A 15,931-nucleotide genomic window follows, 5' to 3' on the forward strand; every position below is an offset into this window, starting at 1 on the left:
TGGTTACTTTTAGACTATACTTTACTATTTATAGCTTAACCTCTTCATACAGACACCTCTGTTTATGTTACCATGGTATTGTATGTCATGCTTGGTGGTAAAGACAAATAAAAATAGATGCAATGGCACCAAAATAACAGCATAACAGGTGGTTACATATTTATGAAGTTGTAATTTTGGGTAGTGAAGAGACTGGTACGTTCTAGGCCCCAGAGTGTTGAAAATCAACCCTTAATAACTCACTGACAGTTGTGGAAAACGCTTTGCTGATAAATATACACTTGTTCTACCTTTGATGACGTACGTGAAATAGGCACGCATCTAGAACTCCCACAACTCCACTTAGATGTGAAACTTGCTCTTTCGTACTTGTAGTATTCTTCAATTATGGAAAAAGTTGTACTATCTAGCTGCACTTTGTGAATATAGGCAAAATATACTGCATTTTCAAGAACTGTTAAAGCAGAAGATTAACACAATTGTGTATCAATCGTTCCTAAATGATATTTGTAGGATCACTTGCCTTTGCAAAACCTGTTTTAATTCTTAACTATCAAGGTTAGTATTGGTCTCTGATGAAGCTGAAAAATAATGCATAGTATAAGTAGAGGGCATATAATATTAAAATGAGTGTTAAGTGTGATTATTATAGATTTACTTAATTAGCCAGTTAAAAATGTAATATGTTAGCAGGATGCTTAATCCTGAATTTTGTATCTGAGCAAGTTTGGTTATGTTTCTGTACTTGAAAACTGATACAGTAGTGGTGTATTAGGAGTTAGAGGCAATGACCAGGGAATAACTTTTAAATGAAGGATTTCAATTTGCTTCTTGTATTATTTTTTTTACACATATAGGAACACCTGCTAAGACTCCTTAGTCTTAACTGAAGACAAGTGCTCAGAACTTTTCAGAACCAAGGGCTGGTAGTGACTAGGATGAACATTGTTCCTTCATGACATGGAAATTATATAGCCATGTTGACAGTGCACATATTGATAATTTGCACAATAATTAATACAGAATGTGGCTATTAACCATGATAGCATCAGACTATCTGGTTTATCAAGAGTTATCAGGACAGAGAGGCATGTTGATGCATGGTGCCAGTCATTCCCCACTTTGCCCCTTCTTGGCCTGAGTAGAATAAACAAACGAGGAAACTTTTACTTCTGTTTACACCAGAACAAGCTATCATGTTTGTTGCTTCCTAACAAACAATAATCAGAAAGCCCACAACAAATCATGGCTTCAGGGTGGGTGAATAACAGCAACACACCACAAAGATTGCAAAAATAATGTGTCAGTACCAGGCTGCTTGATATTTTAAAGATATAAAATCTGGTTAAGAATTGTCTTACCAAGACAATAAAATTTGTTGGTTTACCAACACCTGGCTGATAGCACAATCCTATGTATATCTCCTGAGAGGTCAGTCCTGTTGAATTTAATAGGTCTTTCTTCCAGGTAAATGAATATAGGGTTGTAACCTAAGGCCAGTTAGGGTGGAATTCAGAATAGTGCTAAGGAGATTGTTCCATCAGCACATGCATTCCTGCTTGCCTAACAGAATGACCTCTCCTCCATGTGCTGCTCTGGGGGAACGCCTGACCCTCTAGAGTGGATTTGGGGATGGCACATGGGGGAAACCCTGTTGTCCTAGCTAGCAGGATCACCACGCTGGTTTCTGCTAGTAGTACAGGCAGCGACTGTTTTAGGTGTGTCCGATATATGCGTGACTGCACACATGTGCATCGCACAAAACCCAGAAGTAACCCCAAAACGTCACAAAAGGGGGCAGAGGTGGAATGGGGTGTTTCAGGCTTTTTCAATGGTGTTTCAATTTCAAATATACAAAGTGTCACTTAAACATGGGGTGCCTTGGAACGTAACCCATGTGTAAATTGGGAGCTGTCTGTAGTTGAATCCAGTCCTAAATCACATTTTGTGTACATGCACAGGATTTCACTACAAAGCTACCAAATGCCATTGGTATTTCAACTGTTTTTTTTGTTACTGTAGATGTCCAAAATACATAGGCTGTATACCAGAGATATAGAAGAGATGCGGGTGGCGCTGTGGGTAAACCTCAGTGCCTAGGACTTGCTGACCGCATGGTCGGCAGTTCGAATCCCCGCGGCGGGGTGAGCTCCCATCGTTCGGTCCCAGCTCCTGGCCACCTAGCAGTTTGAAAGCACCCTTAAGTGCAAGTAGATAAATAGGTACCGCTTTATAGCGGGGAGGTAAACGGCATTTCCGTGTGCTGCGCTGGTGCTGGCTCGCCAGCTGCAGCCTTGTCACGCTGGCCACGTGACCCGGAAGTGTCTTCGAATGGCGCCGGCTCACGGCCTCTTGAGCGAGATGAGCACGCAACCCTAGAGTCGGACACGACTGGCCCGTACGGGCAGGGGTACCTTTACCTTTATACCAGAGATGGAGGAACTGTGGTCTTCCAGTTATTGGTGGACTCCAATTCCCATCCACTCTGACCATTGGGCATGCTGGCTTGTACTGATGAGAGTTAGAAACATCAGGCTGTTAACAGTCTCTGCTTTTTGGCGGGGGGGTGCATGTGTTTTGGAGTTTTTCCTTCTCTCTTAGTTTATAGGGAAAATAATATATAGGATATCAGATGCATAATAGAAGCTTCTGTTAGGTTTATTATATTCTAGATATTAAAAACATTTTTCCTGAACATCATTATTGGGGAATGGCCCTGAAAGATATGTGCTACAAAACAAAATACCAAATGGTTTACTTTAAATGTAGTTGTTAGAATAGGGTAAGAGACATATTTTTTCCTGTTTTATAACAGAGAAAGCTTTCTTCTTCTTTTTGATAATTTGATTTGAGGAACAACAAATCACTTCTACTTTATAATATAACAATTTGTCCATAATGCTCTGTGAAATATTCGAATCCCTTATTTTTAAACCATGAATAAAAAGATTTCTCTTTGCTCCCAACTTAGATATTTTGATAATGAATATAAATTAGTGAATCAATGTTCTTTGCAATAAAAGTCTCCTAACAATCATAAGCTATTTTAAACAGGCCCCTCTATCCTGTGTATGGCTTTCAACTTTATATAAATTGGACTGTTCTAAATTTATAGAGGAAAAATGTTCTTTCCTGAGGCATCATTACTGTGTCTATCAAATGTTTCTGTTTGAATATACCTAGTAATTTTGAACTTTTCTCTTAAAGCGAGGGTCCATTTTGAAGTTCTAAGTGGGCTGAGACTCAATTGTGAAAGACACAAGCACGTGATCCCTAAATGTCTTGTGTCTTTCTTTAGCTTTCCTTGCACAGAAGTGTTCTATGCACTGTAACCTTCTTTTAAAATAGTCAGGCATGTACAAGATATGTGCTTTTCCAAATCTGGGTGAGCACCATTTATAAAACTACTGTGCTTAAAATGAATGTGTGGACCTCTCTTCCATATTTCTCCCTTATATGCCACCTTCCTCTGTATAACTACATCAAAGAGGTGCAGAGAACTAATATATGAAAATGAAAATTTTATCCTTCCTGTGTCATGCAGCTCGTGCACAGAACTATTATCTTCTGGAGATATTATGGTGCTATGCCCAGGCCTGGCGAACTTGCAGTATTTTTTCAGATTACTTTACAACTGAGAAAATGACCTCTGCTCCCTCGTGTGACTGGGGACCAGCCATCATGTTTAATCTATGAGGAATTTGAAAGTGCCAAGAAAGATAGGGAAACTCTTGGGGACCCAGTTTCCATGGAGCTTTAATGCCTTGTCTTCAAAATATAGATGGTTGCTATTAGCCCCAAATCTATAGAGACATAACTCAGAGGCAGGCTGCACTGAATTCTGCCCTTATGATTGTATGTGAAGGGAGATAAAATGTTTATGGGAACTGGATGTTACTTTTTCACTTTCAACAGCTGTATTAGTAATAGAATTAGATATTAAGAGCAGTTTGCAAAATGTTCTTCCTCATGAAAGCTACACAACTCTACGTTCAGTTTACTACCTGCACTGTAGTCTCTGATGTGTGATTCGCATTCCTGCTTCTAGACCATTATTGTGGGAGGTGAATTACAGGAATTAATTTTCCATGCTTACTGAATTTAACAATTCCTTTCTGCTTTGTAGATTCATTGTTGCTTCATCTCTTTGTTTATAGTCATAACTTGATTGAAGAACATTGGATCATAAAATGTTCGTTTATACTGCCGCAGTTCCACTGGTGTCAAGCATCTATGCTGGTACTTAATGAATAGCAAGAAAAGAAAATGGTAAAAAATGATGTTGCATTTAAAAAGAAAGATATGAAAACATTAACTACCGTAAAGCCAATGTTTAGCTTCTTCTCATGAAATAGCCATTTGAAACAAATATACAGAAGGGATGAGCTGGTACATTGCATGCATTTAACATCTGGTGTTGTCACTGGCCTTCCTCCCCACCCTGCCCCCAGACTTTATGCCTATTAATTTGTGTCTTAAGCCCATCTTTTGTGGGACAGCTCATGATATTACAGATTACTTTAAAAATCAACTTGTTTCTCCCCACAAATCAAATAATACAAATGGCTTCTTCCAGAGGTTCAAAACAGAGCACAAACAATAAAACAGCTGCAAATGTTAGCTACATAGGCGTGTTACAAACATTTGAGTTAATTCAGTGGTTGACATCCTGTGAATGCTTACCTCAGAGTAAAGTATACGGAACACAGTGGGACTTACTGCAGAGTAAATATGCCTAGGATCACTCTGCATTTTGTTGCTGCATGTACCACACATATAGCAATACACACATATACCTGAATGATGCGTATTGTGACATTTTTTAGCACAGTTCACCACAGCGGAATTAGTAATGAGAAAATAAACCAGAGCAATTGATTTATACAGTTTATTAAAGACAGTTTATGTATATAGACAGCATTCAGACTGGGCCAAGCAATTACTGGATTAAATCTATAATCGGGGAAGTGGAGAGCATCAATTAGGAAGCAGCAGTGTGCAGACCATATGGGGAGGCTGAGGAAGAGGCTGATGTCAAATAAAGAGAGGTACATGGCAGGGTCTTTTTATTTTATTTTTAATATACCATACCTTTATCCACAAATTGATTTATAGGAAGCGTGCATTAAAAATTACAACAAGAAATTAAAAACAACACAAACAATTAAATAAAAATAAAAACTATACAGGCAGCTCAAATGCAGCTACTTAGAACATCTGGTTAAATAAAAAAGTTTTGATCTGGTACCAAAAATAATACAGTGTTGATGCCAAGAATACCTTCTTCAGAGGACTATTCCAGAGTCAGGACACCCACCACAAAGTTGCTCCCCTCTTTGGTATATACATGATGTACTTTTCCTATAAGTGGACCATGGAAAAGGGAGAATGTAAATAACACTTCTCCAGAAGTGGTATAGATTACAAACGTAAAGGTAAAGGAACCCTGGATGGTTAAGTCCAGTCAAAGGCGACTATGGGGTGTGGCGCTCATCTTGCTTTTCAGGCCGAGAGAGCGCCGTTTGTCCTCAGACTGCTTTCCGGGGTCATGTGGCCAGCATGACTAAACTGCTACTGGTGCACAGAGGACTGTGTTGAGTGCCAGAGCACAGAGAAACAACCTCCAGCTGTAAGAAGGTCAGCTGGTCATCAGGTGTAGGCTGCTGGCAAGTTGCAGAGGTGAGCTAGGATGAGTGGCTCGTTCATTTGATACCCTGTGTTGTGTTAGCAAAATGCTCTTGGATGGGACTCTAGCAGGAACAGAGGTAGATAACCTGAGGCCCTCCAGACATTGTTGGACTTTGCAGCTCCCATCAGCCCCAGACTACATGGCCCATGGTCTGGGATGATGGGAGCTGTAATGCAGCAATATCTGTAAAACCACAGGTTTCTCTCTGGGCTACAGAGTCAGATGAGGCTACATCCCATTTCCCATTACAGTGGTACCTCGGGTTAAGAACTTAATTCGTTCCGGAGGTCTGTTCTTAAGCTGAAACTGTTCTTAACCTGAAGCACCACTTTAGCTAATGGTGCCTGCCTCGCTGCCGGAGCACGATTTCTATTCTCATCCTGAAGCAAGTTCTTAACCCGAGGTACTATTTCTGGGTTAGCGGAGTCTGTAACCTGAATCATATGTAACCTGAAGCGCATGTAACCCGAGGTACCACTGTATAAGTTTCTCTTTTGTCTTCCATGTGCACATGCACTTGGAACAACTCATGATTCAAGCACTAGAATATGCGAAGTCAAGTTTAAAACAGGGTTGTCTTCTCATTAATCACTTAGTGCTTTAGCATGATCATACTAATGATGATAATTGTAGGGATGGAGCATGCTGAACTTTTTTATTATTATTACAAAACCTATTCATTCTGTAATGGCTGCTGACAGCACTGCAGTTCATAAGCCTTAGACGCATGTCACAAGCATTAAGAACTCTTCAGGCCATGAGATTTGCTGCTGGCTGATGCAGTTTAATAATATGCAATTTGTAGTGCTCTAGGGCACGAAGGAATCAGTTTTCAGTGGCAACCATCTGTCTTCCTGTCAAAGATGACAGACGTGGCTCTCTGACTCAGGCATAAAATTATTATGCTTCCACTCCCTCACAAATATATAGCCCCTGCTCTAGGTTACTTTTACTATATGCAATGTGTTGCTGCTACTTACCATTCGTAGAGTGTCAAAAGCTTAGCCACCTTTCATCATTTTCAGGCCACTGCAGCTTGGCAATTTCCCAAGGAAAAAACAGTGGCTGGTAAAAGTGGCTGGTTGATGTCAACCACCAATTCACTATTCATCTTTGGCAATCTATGGCCTGCTCTACTATAACCTTGAATTTGTCCTTATTTATTTCTATAACACTATTAGCTGTAGTTTACATGTTTACAACAGTTGAAAAAACAACAAATGCAGCAGTATATACATAGATATATAATGCAATCTGAAAGCAACAGTACAGCAATCAAAATAGAACAGGACAGAAAAGCTGTTAGGATTTCCCTAGGAAGGAAGTGGTGCTAACTTTAGGACTTACAGAACAGGTCCTGCTCTGGGTGGAGGTGTTTTTAGAATAATATACAGTTGTTCTCACACATAAGGAAGAGAATGCTCCAATTACAAATTTGGAAAACAGTGCATAATATAGGTCTCGAAAGCACATACTTATGCAGATCTGGAATTTACCAATGATGGACTGCCAAAAAGTTATTTGGACCACAGCCATTTATTTGTTCACCATTGGACAGAACTATCCGCATGTTTCATATCTTAGAATAATCTTTAATACCACCATTTTGTTTCCCACAGACTTAGGCTGGAGGGGAATATCATCATAAGTACAGTGTACGTGTTTCTGATTTTCCCTTTCAGAAATCTCCAATTGTAAATTCCAAAATTATTTATAATAGTTTTTCTTTAATGGGTCACAGGCTTTGTGGCGGTGTGACTGCTCCACAAAGCTTAGTCTGAGTTCTTTTAAAAGTACATTTAAACTTTTGTTTTGCTTTTCTATTCATATGGTTAAAGCTGAATGCCACCGTGATTTCTGCAGCAATTTGTAAATGTAATTGGGAAAGCTGCTGCTACTTACATGCACACAACTGTGCCGGTGCTTAATTAAATAATGGATGTTAACACAAACTTTTTCCTCTTGCTTGTAATGAATGACCTATTAGTGCAGCAACAATGCTGTAAAGTATATAGACAATACAGCTATTAAAATACGCAGAACGTTTACTAATATAATTTCACTGGGCTCATTTCTAGGAGAGTAATGTGGTTAAGTGTAATTTTGGAGCTGAATTAGGGGAACCAGCTGCATTTCATGGCATATTGAGCCTGGCCAAGCAAGGAAGATATCTAACATCCTATAGGATTAGACCTCTTGCATAGACGTAACTCCATTTCCAGCTGTGTTATGGAGTTCCAGCTGAGATCTGGCACCAGCTGCATTTTCCTTAGTTCCAGATGTCAACATATCACATTGAACAGGAGTCCATGAGAGGGTAGCAGGAACTCAATATTTAACACTTTACCATTCTAAAAATCACAATAGTGCTAGCAATTGTGGTAGATACTTACAAATGCAAGCTAGTTACTGCAGGCTACTGTCATAAATTAATAATGCATCAATTCTTTTAAAGTCATGCATGAATCAAGTTACTTTCCACTAGCAACTGAGCCTATAGAGAGTGCTGGACGTCAGGACAGAAGGGTGAAATTTAGACAGCTGTACTGCCTCCAATTCTGCTAATTTTGCTTTGTAATATAACAGTTGTGCCTTTTTACCCATTTAATTGTGGTGGCGACTCCTCAACTCTGGATGATGCAGATTATTTAATATAATAAATCTACTATATGTTTTAGAAAGCTGTTTCCCTGGCTGTTGGCTATGCATTTTGGATACCACTTAAGATTTCCTAACCAAATTTTGCATGACAGTTCATGAGATCAAAGAGTAATGTTTTGTCTGTGTTTTTATACAATTTTATACAATTAGATGCCATTTTGAATCAAGATGGTGGACTTAACCTTTCAAAACTGCACTGATTTCAAGACTGCATTGGGGTTTTGTTTGTTTGTTTCTTGGAATTCCCAAACTATGTCATGTATGAGATGGCTAGTAAATAAATAAACATGAGGTGGTAAACATTTTTGAAATTTGAATAACGGAACCATTCTGGTGCTATGACTGCTAATTTGGATCTAAAGGTACCAAGTACAGTGGTACCTCAGGTTACATACGCTTCAGGTTACATACGCTTCAGGTTACAGACTCCGCCAGCCCAGAAATAGTGCTTCAGGTTAAGAACTTTGCTTCAGGATGAGAACAGAAATCGTGCTCCGGCGCCGCAGCGGCAGCAGGAGGCCCCATTAGCTAAAGTGGTGCTTCAGGTTAAGAACAGTTTCAGGTTAAGAAAAGACCTCCAGAATGAATTAAGTTATTAACCCAAGGTACCACTGTATGCCCCCTTCATGGATCACTGAAGAATTGATGCTTTTGAATTATGGTGCTGGAGGAGACTCTTGAGAGTCCCATGGACTGCAAGAAGATCAAACCTATCCATTCTTAAGGAAATCAGCCCTGAGTGCTCACTGGAAGCACAGATCGTGAAGCAGAGGCTCCAATACTTTGGCCACCTCATGAGAAGAGAAGACTCCCTGGAAAAGACCCTGATGTTGGGAAAGATGGAGGGCACAAGGAGAAGGGGATGACAGAGGATGAGGTGGTTGGATAGTGTCTTCGAAGCTACAAACATGAGTCTGACCAAACTGCGGGAGGCAGTGGAAGACAGGAGTGCCTGGCGTGCTCTGGTCCATGGGGTCACGAAGAGTCGGACATGACTAAACGACTAAACAACAACAACAACACTGTATGCTGTTAGGCTTGCCTAGTTAGGCCCATTGATAAATATTGTAATACAGTAGTGCCCCGCAAGACGAATGCCTCGGAAGACGAAAAACTCGCAAGACGAAAGAGTTTTCCGTTTTCTGAGGTGCTTCGCAAGATGGATTTCCCTATGGGCTTGCTTTGCAAGACGAAACGTCTTGCGCCTTTTTTTTTTTAAACTGCCAATGCATTCCTATGGGAAACCGTCAATACGCATTGGTGCTTCGCAAGATGAAAAAACTCGCAGAACGAATTAATTTCGTCTTGCGGGGCACCACTGTAATAAGTGTTTAATTATACTTTAATGATTAAAAAAAACCCAGCTTGTTCTATTTTATCTGTGTTGAACCCACTTGAGTCCCCGACTGGGAAAAATATGTAACATGACGACGATGATGATGAATAGCTGGCTAGATACACCTAACTGCATTGGACAGGAGCGGCTGAATCACCCATTTCAACCCTGAGAAATATTTTTGGTGAATGGCCAAATCCTGCTTGAAGCATTCAACCAGTCCTAGCATGGTAGATAGAATCCAGAAGCACTGAGCTATTCCGCACCTCCTTGTTCTTAAGGGAAAGTGCAACCGCAGCTTACTTGTCCAAGACCCTTTTTGGATCATGTTGTATTGCAAGAGCAGTCTGTTGGTTGGAAGAAGAAAAGAAAGCAGCCGCTTTGCATCTAACAAGATTTCAGCTTGCTTGGCTGGAGAAATATTGCTTAGGAGGCAAATTGCCCAGTGCAGCCAACATACTCCAAAATGAAATGAGCTAAGGGTTAATTTTGAAATGATAATGGAAATGAGTTGAGAAAATTGCCTGCTTCAAGCAAGAGCTCAGAGGAGGTGTGAAAGTTATGAGTTCCATGCACACAGAAAGATCGTATTACTGTCTCCATTATTTTAGACAGTCCAAGACCTAGCCTTCTGAGTCACTGCAAGTGGGTGGATTGCTACATCCATCTTAAATTGTGCTTCAGTCTGCCAGAAAAAACACCAATGGAAGTGATACAAAATTCAAACAATGTGTAGCAGAGCAGGGCGGTGGGAGGGTTGTCACATATTTCATTTGTATTCCTTAAACGGTCTGTTTCCATTTCTGCTGGCCAAAGTCGCCTTCATAAACCTTTCTTTTCAAAAACCTCCAAATACGCAATCATTTTTGTGTAGTTACTTAAGTGATGTGCCGTGTATATCCCTCTTGATTACAACGCTTCATATTTCAGTGAATGCCTGAAAGGAATCAACATATTTTCCTTTGATTATTGGCTGGTTTTTCCCTCCTAAGAGAGTTAATATGCAAGTAGAAGTTTAAGAATGCTACAAAGTCTTTCAGGGAGTTAATCAGAAGAGCAGCAAAATTAAGCATAGAGAGCATTGATCTCTTGAAAGAAAAAGGGCAGTGGAGGGGGGGAAGAAAAGCTAGAGGCAATTTATATTTAGGCCTTGGTAGACATTTTAGAATAAATACAAGATGTTGTTTGCTATACCATACATCTCAAGAAAAACAGTTATTTTCCCTAATCATCTTAACTTGGCAGACACAGAGAATATTAGCCATGAGCAAGAGCACTTGCTTCCACCCACTCCTCTGCATTTGGGACATGTCATAAATTGATTGAAACAGATCTGCCTGTGCTGCGCAAGAGGGAAAAGAAAAACGACTCCTCTGTTATGGCACAAACCCTGGAACTTGAAAGGTTCTGTTCTGCTTCCAGTGGCAAGGCATGGCGTGGCAGTGATGTGTTGAAAATGAACAGCTATATAATAAGAACCTTCTTATATACTGTGCATTTCAGGGCAGGGTGTTTTGGCTTGTCAGCCGTTTTATTAACGATGCACAAGTTGCTTTGTTTCAATTGTCATTTGGCGTGTTCTCACTCATTAATCCTTTTGGATAGTCTGTGCCTTTGGATGGGATAGCCCACACCCTTATTGTAGGATTTATTCAGAGTTTAATCTTTGTTCCTTTACTTAGCAGTACGTTTTGTCTCTTTAAAAATCGCTCGTGGTTTAATTGAATGGTTGTGTGAATGAAACACAGTTTGTGCAACAGACCTTACTTTTCTCCACCATTCTTCTATAATCTCCTTTAAGCCCGCCTCCCCCCCCAAAACAAACCTATTTAGAGTATTGTAGGCTACCCTGAAGGAACGCGGGTGGCTCTGTGGGTTAAACCACAGACTTGCCGATCAGAAGGTCGGCGGTTCGAATCCCCACGACAGGGTGAGCTCCCGTTGCTCGGTCCCTGCTCCTGCCAACCTAGCAGTTCGAAAGCACATCAAAGTGCAAGTAGATAAATAGGTACCGCTCCAGTGGGAAGGTAAATGGCGTTTCCGTGCGCTGCTCTGGTTTGCTGTACGCTGGCTCCCTCGGCCAATAAAGCGAGATGAGCGCTGCAACTCCAGAGTCGGTCATGACTGGACCTAATGGTCAGGGGTCCCTTTACCTTTACCTAGGCTCACCTGAACAGTGGGAGCTGTACGGGGTTGCAGTGCTTGAGGGGAATCACCCAAGATCAGGCAGAGGGATCTTGCTCCAGCTGGTCATTGCTCGAAGAAAAGAAGTTTTAATATTGTACAGCCTACTTAGAAGGGCTCTCTGGCTGGATTTCATCACACAAACAGCTCTGTGAACATTCCACAGGCGTTTGCAACAAGCAATCTTCTTTTAGGCCCTTTTAGTTTCAATCCTGTGGTCCATGGGGCCACAGGATCCATCTGATCTTCTATTCAGGGGGCAGAAAGTCTATCCTCACAGGAGGAGAGATGTTGGGTGCCTCCTCCATAACATAGTAGAAGAGCCCATGGCCAGCTCCCAAGGGCAAAGAGGAAGTGTTTCCTGGAGGCACATCCAGGAATGGTGGGGTGGGGTGGGCAACCTGCATCATAGTTTGAGTTGGCATTGTTTCCCTCCAGCTGAAATAAATGAGAGGGAAACTCCTACTCCAAAAACCAAGGATTGGAAAAGAGTGAAGCTGGTAGGACTTGGAATGGCACTTCTTTTGATTTTGGTTCTCCTTCAGCATCCCACCATTCCAGCTCTCGCACCTTGAGATGCAGAAATTTGGCTGAATCTCTTCAATGATCCTTGGGGTTGCTGCTTATGTCGTGTTGTTCATACAGACTGCAAAGCCTAGGGGATCGAAGGGCCTCCCTGCCCTCTGTCAACATCAGCTTGCCAGAGCATATGGATCGTGCCGTCTGTTCTGCAGGCCATATCCTCTTTTGCCAGTTCATCTAGCTATGTACCAGTTTCTTTCCTTTGGGAGTTCTAGGATAAAGGAGACATTGCCCTGTGACACTGCTGATTGGAACAGAGAGGCGAAATATGCCAACTACTGGGAATAATGAATCTGCAATGAAAATTACTTTTTGGTAGTGTTCCACACTGTTCAAATAGCCCAAAACCTGCTTCAGGAAATATTTATCCACAGCCAGTTTCTATGCAGGGCTTGAGCGATCCTTATACTTCGTAGGTGGGTGTATGTTTCATGCTGAAAAGTCCTGCATGCTGCCCAATGCTAGCAAATATAGCCATGAAAAAGCACAGAGTTTTAGCAAAGCTGAAAGCTGTCTCTTAATGAAGATTTATTTAGATAGATTAGGCAAATGGTATTTATGCATTTTAAAGAAATATATATTTTGGTATTGCTCTGAGGAGCTTCTGGTGGTATATATGGTTCTCCCCTACCCCCTTCATCCTCGCTGTAACTGTCAGATACGTTAGACTAAGAGATGGCGACTGGCCAAAGGACTGTCAGAAAGCTTCATGGCTGAGTGGAGATTTGAGCTGAGGTTTCACCTCTTCTAGTACAAAACTCAAAGTACTATAGCACACTGGTGTTCACTGCTTCTAGTCAGTTCTTCTAGTTTTCTAGGTTATGTACTGAACTGTTGCAGAATCTCCCAGGAAATCGACAGGATTTTCATGCCTACCTATTGTAGATGTAAAATTTTAGTCCCTGTTTATTGTGAATTATGTTTCAGAACTACCGAATTAGGGATATTCATTCTGCATAGGGCCAAAAATTGCAACTTTTGGCCTTTTATCTGTTTATATATTTTAATTATTGACTTGTTAATCTTAGCGATCCAGTCTTTTTGCCTCCTAGTTCTTGTAAGATAACCTCTGTACAGTGGTACCTCTGGATGCGAATGGGGTCCGTTCCAGAGCCCCGTTCGCATCCTGAAGTGAACGCAACCCGTGTCCACCGCTTCTGCACATGCGCATGACGTCATTTTGAGCACATGCGCAAGTGGCGAAACCCGAGGTATGACTGTATTCGTGCATGATCAGAACAGAGAATCTGTTCTAGAATTAAATCTTACCCCATATGTTGCTTCCACCCAGTTCCATTGAAATGTTGTACTTTTCGCTGCTGCCATCAAGCCACTAGCTTTAGCATTAAGGGAAAGAACAGATATTCATGGGGTGCAATATGGATCTTTACTTAACAAAATAATATAATACTGGTAATCTCTCTAAAAAATATAAAGAAGTCATAAAGATACTAACATGTTATAGTGAAGCATCAGGCTACAAAAGAAATTGTGGTAAATCAGAACAGTTTACCATCCACGTCACAGGTGAGGCTAAAAAGATTCTGGTACAAATAGCAAACATACTTTTGAGAAATGAACAAAAAATAAAATATAGGATATGGCTCACAAATTATGTAGATGGAATAATAAAGATTAACCATCCAAAACTATAGAGAGGTAGAGAAGGAATTAGATTCTCGGTATCCGCTTCATATGTGATGGTATGGGAGAATGAATGTTCCACCTGAATTATTATTTATACCTATAAATATCCCATTAACTGTCCCATCTGGGATGCTGACAAAATGTCAGAGGTTAATACAGTGTTCTATATGGAACAAAAAAACTCTGATAGCAATATTTTATTTGATAACACAGGGCACTGGAGGCTTGTGGCATCGTTATTAAATGTTTTAAAGTGAAATACTGTAATGTTTCCTCTTTTTTGTCCAGCAGAGCTAGATATCCAGCATTCATTATTATTTTCTTTCCTTCTCCTCCCCCAACACCATCCCACACAAACACATGTTTTGATTACCTTCTGCAATGAATTTGATTTTTGTGGCCTAAGAATTTAGTTGGCTGCAGCTATAATTTTCCACAAGTCGATCGAAGGTAATAGATTTCCACCCACTGTAGTTCTTGGGTTTATTAAAGCCCTGATATATTTCCAGCAGCCTATGTTATCAAGTAAATTCTCTATGGTCCTGGCAAGACTGGTGGTTATTTGTTTGAATCACTTGCTTTCTTTACCATAGCCTCTTCTCATGATGCTTTAGTTGAGATTCCTGCATTCATAAAATCGTAGAATTGTAAAGTTGGATGAGATCCTGAGGGTTATCTAGTCCAAACCTCTGCAATTCAGGTATCTTTTGCCCAACATGGGGCTCGAACACACAACCCTAGGATTAAGAGTTTTATGCTGAACCAACTGAGCTATCCCAGCAATCATGCATTGCAAGTGGTTAGACTAGATGACTTTTGGGGTCCCTTCTAACTCTACAATTCTGTGATACCAACTGAGTATTGGTTTGCTGAATTATCTTTTGGAGTTGAGATTAATGTTTTAATTGTCCTCATTTTCTACAGTCTTCTCAATAAGTTCAAGTATTCTACAGCATTTTCCCACATAGTAGCGTAAAATAGTTCCAGTAAATAGTGCCAGTAAATATGTGCTCAAAAATTGCTGTCATCTGTGGATCTGCAGGGGTAGAACCAGAGATCAGCCAGCATATTTTTTCTTTAAAAAACAGACTCTTGGTCTGTTTCATTTTATTAGATTAGTTAGCAGCACATATTAAGTGTCCGGGCTATAATCTGATTTTTACTGAACATACAAATATATTTGTTTTCATTGCTTTATTTGTAATCTTAGTCCTCCAGTGGAATTTGAGAGCAGTAAAAGAAATCCTCATTATTTTGTCCCTTGGATTAATTGAAAAGTTAAAAGTCAGGTTGGATTAACTTGAGTTTTCAGTATGTGGATAAATGAAAGACGAGGGCTCAAATCCAAGAATATCTTTTCAGAATGTGTGTAACTTTTTGAAAACTATTATTCTAAGCTCTCAATTCCTTATGTGGAATCTGCTTTATAATTGCAACAAAAGTACTGATTCAAGAAGGTGACAGCCTTGATAGAGATTATATAAGGCCATATGGTATGTGTCATGCTGATTTAAAAATAGGTTGAAGCAAATCAGAGCTTGTGGATGTCCACCTAACTTTCATTAATCATAAAGCTTAGGAAAGTCATCCCTTTCAAATGCTAATGAAAAGCATTTGTGTCTCTGCGTTCTAGAAATATACTCAAAATTGGGCTTCTCAGTGGGAGCTACATCAGAAATTGTATAAACAGAAGCTGTGGATGCAGTGATTTGCCTATTTGAAAAGGATTGCCAGGTCTCAGGTTATTTAGTTTTCAAGGTTATAGCTTGGGTCTCATTTCCCTGTGATTGGAATTTGTCCAAAGCAGGCTTCAGTTGGCTTGCAGCCAGTAA

General features: G+C 40.4%; 1 protein-coding gene and 1 long non-coding RNA gene across 4 annotated transcripts in view; both read left to right on the forward strand.

Moving 5' to 3' along the window:
- Nucleotides 1–15,931, forward strand: part of PITPNC1 (phosphatidylinositol transfer protein cytoplasmic 1) — a 132,259-nt gene that overhangs the window by 17,285 nt on the left and 99,043 nt on the right. The window lies entirely within an intron of this gene.
- Nucleotides 9,078–14,846, forward strand: LOC310671841. Its single transcript, XR_014508248.1, has 2 exons — nt 9,078–9,428; nt 9,679–14,846. It is a non-coding gene; the product is annotated as an uncharacterized lncRNA (long non-coding RNA).

Source organism: Podarcis tiliguerta (assembly GCF_965153285.1).
Source record: "Podarcis tiliguerta genome assembly, chromosome: 2".
NCBI lineage: Eukaryota > Metazoa > Chordata > Lepidosauria > Squamata > Lacertidae > Podarcis > Podarcis tiliguerta.